This window comes from Hetaerina americana, unplaced genomic scaffold, assembly GCF_022747635.1.
Source record: "Hetaerina americana unplaced genomic scaffold, ioHetAmer1.1.p SCAF_54, whole genome shotgun sequence".
In the NCBI taxonomy this organism is placed as follows: Eukaryota; Metazoa; Arthropoda; class Insecta; order Odonata; family Calopterygidae; genus Hetaerina; species Hetaerina americana.
The window spans coordinates 1,488,836-1,497,457 of NW_027287139.1; positions in this window are offsets into that span (position 1 = coordinate 1,488,836).

Genomic DNA, 8,622 nt, shown 5'->3' on the forward strand with positions numbered 1-8,622 from the left:
CTTCAATGATAAATAAGCTTTCATTCGCATGTTGGTGACCTTCAAATATAGAGAAATACGAAATCACCAAAAAGAGAAATTGTTGAAACATTTACTAAATACCTGTTATGCTCAATATTTGTCAAACAGACGCATTCAATATAAGCAATATCCCAAAGAATGACGCTTTACTTTCCTTCACTCGTAAAAATAGGGTAATCATACGGTTCACAGGATGGCATGGGTATGTTACGAGCAAAAATGTATTAAACAAAATATTCATCAAGTACATCTTCCAAAAAATGTGATCGCTACAATGGAGAAATTGACTTATTTAACGCTGGCGATGATTCTCAGCTTCCCTATTGATTAGGTAAATAAATACTTACATCCATCATTCACATGAATGGGCATCAGCTGTCTCTATCTGGAGGAACGGTTCCCGACCACTGCAGGGGCTAGTCATTCATTAATTGACGTGAGACTACTTCCATGAACCAATAATCCCTTGATGATCGATACAACTTCTGAATCCGCATCCCATCAATCGCAAAATACCTGCTCCCTCGTCCGCTGGCTGAGGGCAGGCCTACATAATCCGTGCGGCTGGAATACCTTGGAATAAGTCGAGAGGGGAATACGATCGGGGGGGGGGGCGTGCCATGGAGGGAGGGGGTGGCATCTTCCGATCGATCTCATAACCTGGGGTGTCCCCGCGGCCCCCGTCGCACGCCACGGCCGGAAAGCGTCCGGGGGCTGGAGAGTCGGCGTGGGGGCGGCTTCGGGGGCAACGGAGTGCGATGATTTTGTGGGCGGAGAAAAGATGATGAGTGGGGAGGAGAGAGATGCGGAAGGGAAGCATACGATTTAAACGACATAAAAGTATAAACTTGTGACTGGGGTTCGGGTTCCTCACGAGGATTTCCGAGGAATTAACAGAGCGCGGAAGCCGTGGATTTTATTTTTTAGTAATTGGCGAAGCAGGGATTGGGCATTGGGATTATGGGTTCCAAGTTGATAGGAATTTCGAGTCTTTCTCGTCAGGAGAAAGAGAGGTGGTGAGGGGGTGGTGGAGTTAAGGGAATAAAAGGGAGGGTTGGGAAGGGGTGGGGAGGATTTAAAGGAATGTGGAGGGGGTTGGCAGGGGGGTGGGGTGGAGTTAAGGGAATTGGGGGGAGGGGAAAGGCGTCTGCATGGCACAAAGACTTCATCAAGGCAAAGAACTTCATGTGCGTGCGTGCGTGTGTGTGTGTGTGCGTGTGTGAGGGTCCCCGAAGGGCCTCGAGGCCGCACCTCAAAGTTGCTCTGTGGATGACGCTGCGCTGAGAGCTGTGGATGTGCTACATGTAAGCCCTCTCAAAAAAAGCATTTGGATTCTCCGCGAAATATCCTTTAATCACGACACACTTGGACTAAAAATGTCAGAATAACACGATTCACGTCGTGACGGCACCGTAAGCAAAGCAGCTGAAAAGACAAACTTTCGTGGCACCAGAAAGAAAAAGTTTCTGTCACTTGCTCAGCTATGAGGATCCAATTACTTCGGATTAACGTTTAATGAAGGGATTAGGGGCGCTTTATAGAAGTTTTTTACTCTGCCAAACCAGATAATGTACTTCTATTTAACAAATCGAGGAAATATTTCAAGATCAGTGGGTGGAACAGAGAGACTCCCTTTACACTAAGGAAAAAGGTAAAGGCTACACCATGTGAGGACTACAGGACAATAAGTTTGATATTCCACGCAGCTAAAGTTGTTCTCAGGATCATAAACAAAAGGATAGAGAGTAGGGCAAATGATTACTTAGGGGATGATCAGTTTGGGTTTAGGAAGGGCAGAGGTACGCGTGATGCCATTGCATTAATGAGATTATTAATCGAGAGGAATATAGAATACAACCAGGAGGTATTTGCCTGTTTCGTAGATTTCGAAAAAGCGTTTGATAGAGTGAATTGGGAAAAACTAATGAGTATATTGCAGAAGATAGGAATGGATTGGAGGGAAAGGAGGCTAATCCGCAACCTGTACATGTCTCAGACTGCTCAGGTGCGGGTGGGGAACGGGGAGTCCGAAAAAAGCGTTTGATAGAGTGAATTGGGAAAAACTAATGTTGATATTGAAGAAAATAGGAATAGATTGGAGAGACAGGAGGCTAATCCGCAACCGGTACATGTCTCAGACTGCACAGGCGCGAGTGGGGGACGGGGAGTCCGGTTGGGCAGTGTTGGGAAGAGGTGTAAGCAGGGTTGCCCATTATCACCGTTGCTGTTCAGCCTGTATGCAGAGGAAATGATCAAAGAGGCATGGAAAGAGCTGGAAGTAGGAACTGGAGGTAGGAATGAAAGTAGGAGGGGAATTCGTAAAATAGTTACGTTTGCTGATGACCAAGCTTTAGTTTGTCAGTCAGCCAAAGGGTTGCAAGCATTACTGAGTGAAATGGAAATTCAGTGCGACAGGTATGGGATGAGAATCAATATCAATAAAACAAAGGTTATGCGATTTTCTAGAAAGAAAAAGGCTAACCTAAACATTAAAATAGGAGGGCAAAAACTAGACCAGGTAGACCAGTTTACGTATCTCGGTAGTGTTTTGGACCAACACGGTCAAAGTAGTAGGGACGTAAGGAGAAGAATTGCGCTAGGCAAAGAGGCTTTCACAAGGAGGATGGAGTTGATGACAGGGACGTTGAGTAAGGATGTTAAGAAAAGACTCGTAAAAACTTTGATACGGAGCGTAGCTATGTACGGCGTGATCATTGAAGCAGGAGGATAGACGTAGACTGGAGGCTTTTGAAATGTGAGTGTGAACACGAATGGAGAAGATGAAATGGGCCGAGAAGAAAACAAATGAGGAAGTACTTGGTATGGTGGGCGAAGAGAGGGGTTTGTGGGGAGGAAAAGTGGATGAAGGGGGTATTGACTGGCAGCGGGATGTTGAAGACTGTAATTGAGGGGAGAATGTTAGGAAACGAGGAAAGGGCAGGAATAGGGGATAGAGATGTTGGACGGGATGAAGGGAGGAAGGAAGTACTCAGAGATGAAGAGGGAGGTAATTTATGTAGAGTAGTTTGCTGGATTGTATTTTTTTGGGAATCACAATATATTTATTTGGTAGTAGTGTCCATCCAATGACCTACCTTTACCGGTATATTACCTAATAATAAATAATAATATATTTGAACGGCACAATAAAACACAAAAACAAAATACGTAACACGTAAAAGGACACTCACATTTCAGAAAGTTTAAGCTTTCGCCCTTCTTCAGGTCAGACCCAGATGTATGTAATCATATATACGATATATGGATATATATATACTGTATATATATATATATATATATATATATATATATATATATATATATATATATTGCCTGATTCCTCCTTCCCCACTTCTCTTGTGCTCGTCCTTTATGTGTGTTCCTATCCCTTTTCCTTATATCTACTTCTACGTAAATGAGTATTTGTTCGCCGTTTGGCGGGATTTCATGTTTGAATGTGTGTGTGTGAAAATATATATATATATATATATATATATATATATATATATAATATATATATATATATATATATATATATATATATATACACACATATAAATCCACACACACATATATGCATAATAGAGAGGAAAAAATTAAACACGATAAAAATTGAAGCAGCTTCAAACGATGACAAATGACTGGACGCCATGACCAAGTGACTTGCGTTTTGATGCCTGCTGATCAAGCACGAAATAGCAAAATTCCTGAAAAATACTAGCAGTGTGTTCAATGAGTATTCATTCAGTGGGACACAACGCCCCAGTTGATTGAAAAAGGTAATTATTGTATACTAAAGCAGTTTCTATAAAATAAATTAGAAATGAATTTGAAAATTACGAAGGGATAGTACAATGAAATAAATAAATATGATACATTCAAATTGAAGAATTGAGAAGGAATACAAATTGGATTCCAAATAGGCCGATTCTTTGTGTAGTATAATATGCTCACGCTGAAACATATGGCGAAATAGAATGTGATAAGCGGAAAATACTCTAGATCACCCTTATAGATCTACGATACACGTAACTCAGTAATTACCAGGAAACTATGGGTTGCCAGGAAACAGGGAGAAGTCAACAAAATACTACACATGAGGGTCAAGGAGGCTCTTTAGAAAAAAATGATGCATCTAATCGGTGGCGTACTCCAAACCCAGGATCCCAGGGCTTAAACCAGGATTTTAACCTTACCCTATCATATTTAGGATCTATCTGAACTCCTCGATGAAAAAAAAGACGAGAAAAGGTGGGCCAGCAGTATTGTGGATGGAAAAAGGCCCAATTTACGCAACTAAATCCGCAAATGATTACTTAGTCTCTGCATTAAACAGAAGATCAGATATATGCTAAACAAACTAGCATCAAACTATATGGGGCTAGATATAAACAATGTATACATATATGTATATATATTTTATGTATATATATATAACCGTGTTTGTGTGTTTATTATATATATATATATATATATATATATATATATATATATATATATATATATATTATCTTTTCCTTTCCTTATACCTGTTTCTATATAAATGAGTATTTATTCGCCGTTTGGCGGGATTTCGTGTTTGAATGTATATATATTATAAACACACAAACACGGTTATAGTAGAAAAATGAGAGAGTAAAACGGAGCGATAAAAATGGTTTCGAACACGAGTATTTGGAGTAATAATTATCAAAGAAGGTGAAGGTCATCATCATGCATACCGAAGACTAAAAATATAAGTTTGGCTGAGGGCGGATAGTATTCTTTACAACCTCAAGTCTTGCGTGGACTTCCTCTTTCAACCTTTATTTATCTTTTCTTCAGATCTTCATATTTCCTACCTGCTCACGTGCCGTCTAAAAAGTCTCCCATCTCCCGCTTACCTTACATTCTCCCTAGTATATTACGATTTTTAACACCCTGCTACCCCTCATCGCTTCCCCTACCCTCTAACGCTATCCTCATCAAATTTCATCTGATAACTAGTTCTAATCTTCAACCATTTGATAATATGTGGAAAACGATCAATGATGGGTATCATTCGATTTCATTTTCAAATTATTTGAAGTCAAGATACTGACAAGGAACAAGGGCAGATATAGCAAAACAGAATAAATACACAACTACATGAGGGTTTTTAATAAATTCAAGGCCTTTTCAATAAAGAATAGATCAAATCATTTAACTCGCATGATTCATTTGCAAAAATTTTATATTATGCTATATTGTTAGCTTAGTGTTTCATGTACATGAGGTACAAGTTTCCTTCATTTGACTCCAGCATTGTGTCAGTGGCAGCAGCTGCAATGAAAGATGTTCACCCCGCCGACGGCAACGTTGGAGGCAATGAACACGGTACATGATGGAGGCAGCACGCGACGCCGCTTTGAAATTAGGACTTAATTTGGAGAAATGATTTGACTTTGGTTTTTGACGACGATGATTTACAGATTCAAACTTTAGTCGCCTGATTTGCGCGCAGCGGAAATCAGTTTTCAAATAAGACGATCACGCGAAAAATAGAGCCCTTTACGATTTATAAGTTATGATTTAGTCGAAGTCTAGATTGTCAGGCTTGAGATTTAGATTTTTTAAATTTTCCCATTGCGAATGACCGTTAGTAAGTTGGAAGGTTTTGAACTGAAACATGGATATTAAGGCTAATACGGCTAGTTTGGTTTAATTCCTGCATAAATAATTTTGGAACTAACATCCGCTGGTGGAAGTGGTTCGGAAGGGAAGAGGCCCTCATTAGCCCGTGACGAGAAAAAGTCGGCCGGCCTATTCGTGCGTGAAAAGTTGGAGGACATGCTACGCTCCCTATTAATTAGACAATTCACAGAACACGCAAGTGTTGAGCGAAAGTAGAGCGATAAGGAGACTCTACTTTTGATTTAGTCCTGACAATAGAAATATTTCTTCGTGGCCCATCATCCCACAGTGTGTCAAGTTATTGCAGGCTAGCAGATTTTGGAGATTCATTCCTTCATTATAGCACAGCTAGGTTTAAAATTTTTAAAAGAAAAGAAAATTTCTAAGGACATGGGGCACGCGTTGCCGTTCTTACGGAAGTAAACTTCAAAACGTCTGCAGCAATTTCAGGCATTTTAAAGCGGCATGCATGCACATCATATGGCATATATTTCATATCAAAACCAATTTATTTAGTCACAAAATTCTAAATCGAAAAAATATTCGTATTCCTAACAATTTTATTTAATTATATTAAAAGATACCTAAGAAGATTTTGGTTTTAGTTCAAATGTGAATATTAGAAGGACTTTGAAAGGGTTGGTTCCAGTTTACAATTCAAGAGGTGAAACAGTACATAATTCTTCATGGAATTTGTAAAAATCTTCATAGGGAAAGTAAAAGCATGATATAGACGTTGACTACGCTGGACATAAATTCTCATGGAATATATTTAACTCGCATGAAAGTAAATTTAAGTGGATTTATATTCTGCTCAAGTATAAGAACTCGAAAATAATAATATAAACATCATAAAGTTTTTCTACGTGCATATTTTATTTAAAACGCCTGATTTCTCATTTAAATTAAAGTTCAATATTGTGATAAAGGTCCTCTTCAGAGTTGTTAAAATAATTTTTAAGGAAAAATCCTTTCCGTGGGCCCCCATAAAACAAAAGCAGACAGTGCTGAGATAAAGAGTGTAAATGGGCACTGAAGAATATCATTTTTCCAGCGACTTTTACTTGTCATTTCACAGTGATTCAACATGGATTTAAGGAAGAGGTTTCTTCTCTATTTATTAAGGAATAATTTATAGCAATACAAATTGATAATTCAACTTACACGTATATATTTTGTTTTTCAATTCGTACTAGAATATGAAAAGGGCGATCTGTATTATGGTTTTGATCGCTCCTCTCTACGTTTCAGCACTAATTTACATAAATTTATTTATTAATAAACAAATGGAAAGTAGCCTTCAATTAATTCTTGCACATACTATGGGATGAGGGGCCACGAAATAATGTCTTGTCTTGACTAGATAAAAAAAAACGACGTCCCCTTATAGTTCTCCTTCTGTTCAACACTCTGACGTGCTGCGGGTTGTTTAAACGCAAGGGAGCAAGGCATATCCTGCTTTTCACGAAAAGATAGAGCAGCCAAACCTTTTCTCGCCACGGGCTGATTTGAACCTCTACCCTTGTGAACCACTTCCGCTGATGGATTTTAGTTCTAATACTATTTATGCAAGACTACAGCCAAACCAGCCACATTAGCCTTAATGTACATGCACATTTTTCAGCTAAAAATCATCGTACTTACAAACATTCTTAATGGGCAGTATACAGTGTCCAAATGTATTAGTTGACACCCTGAATGGATTAATCCTTAGTATATTTTCAAAAATTCACAGTCCTCACGATCAAACGGGGAGGTGATGAAAAGACACAATGTACTCATATGTACTCTCTCGTACAGTCGGTCTGCGAACAAGACTGACCATCGAGACTTCGGATATAGCGGTCACTTGTGAAAGAGCTCTAGTATTTGTCGCGTGATCGTCTTGAAAGTTAATCTTCGCCGCGGACAAACCAGACAACCAAGGTTTGAACCAGCAGACTAGTTTGAATCTGCATAGCATATTGGCAAAATACCAACCGCAAAAAACAGTAGCCATTTCGTTAAAATACTTCCCTCTATGTGCGTAGCAAATACACGTATCATGAACAACAATTTGAACTACCCGAAAGCAAAATGCTATGGAATGTCAATAATTACCAATTACCTAAAAGAGTTGGTGGCACCAACTGCCAAACGCCGTCGCGGTGAATGGCAGAGCATGATTCAGAAGTGTCAAGTCTCAGGTAATAAGTTCACTTATCAATGTGCATGAAATGAAAATCTCATCAAAAGCCATCTCGCCATTATTCCATCATTTACTCAATAAGTTCAAGAGGAATGACACACATTCGCCCAGGCTTTCTTTTTCGGTTTAATTTTTACATGATTATTTAGTTTGTAAATAACTACGCGGAGCCACTCAGTCGCGGCCAGCTTCCCACTAAAAAAAATCGCCCAATGTGCAGTGAGCTCGGAAGCCGTGGTGGAGTGCGCAGTCGTTTGCTTGACCTCGCAACCAACGGCACGCTTGTCGATTTGTTGCGGTGTGCACGGGGCTTTCCTGATCGTATGATCGATATGTTTAAAACGCCTCCCTGTGACTTAAAGATCCAAAATTAATATACATGAAATAGCCCAGTGTAAATTGGCCCTGAGAGGGTAGTTTTAGAAAAATCACTTTTAGGATAAAAATCAGTCACGGTGTCAAAATATCCCTTTCACCTGTATTTATTGCCAATTGATTTCGCATACCGATGTAGTCTTCCTTTTCAATGAGTGCGTAGTACTTGTAAATCGAAAAAAAAGCACGGTACTTTTCCGTTCAGGAAACCTCTTGAAAACTTTCTTTCATGCTTCAGTCTCGAGGGCTTTCTGCAAACTTTCTCGGGGAGATTTTCAGGAGGAAAAGAAAGATCGTTCTGACTGCCCTCACTTGGAATATTCAATCGCTAAAAAAGAGGAATATAGAAAAGTCAAACGAGAATGTAAAGGATCGCTCTTCCCCTC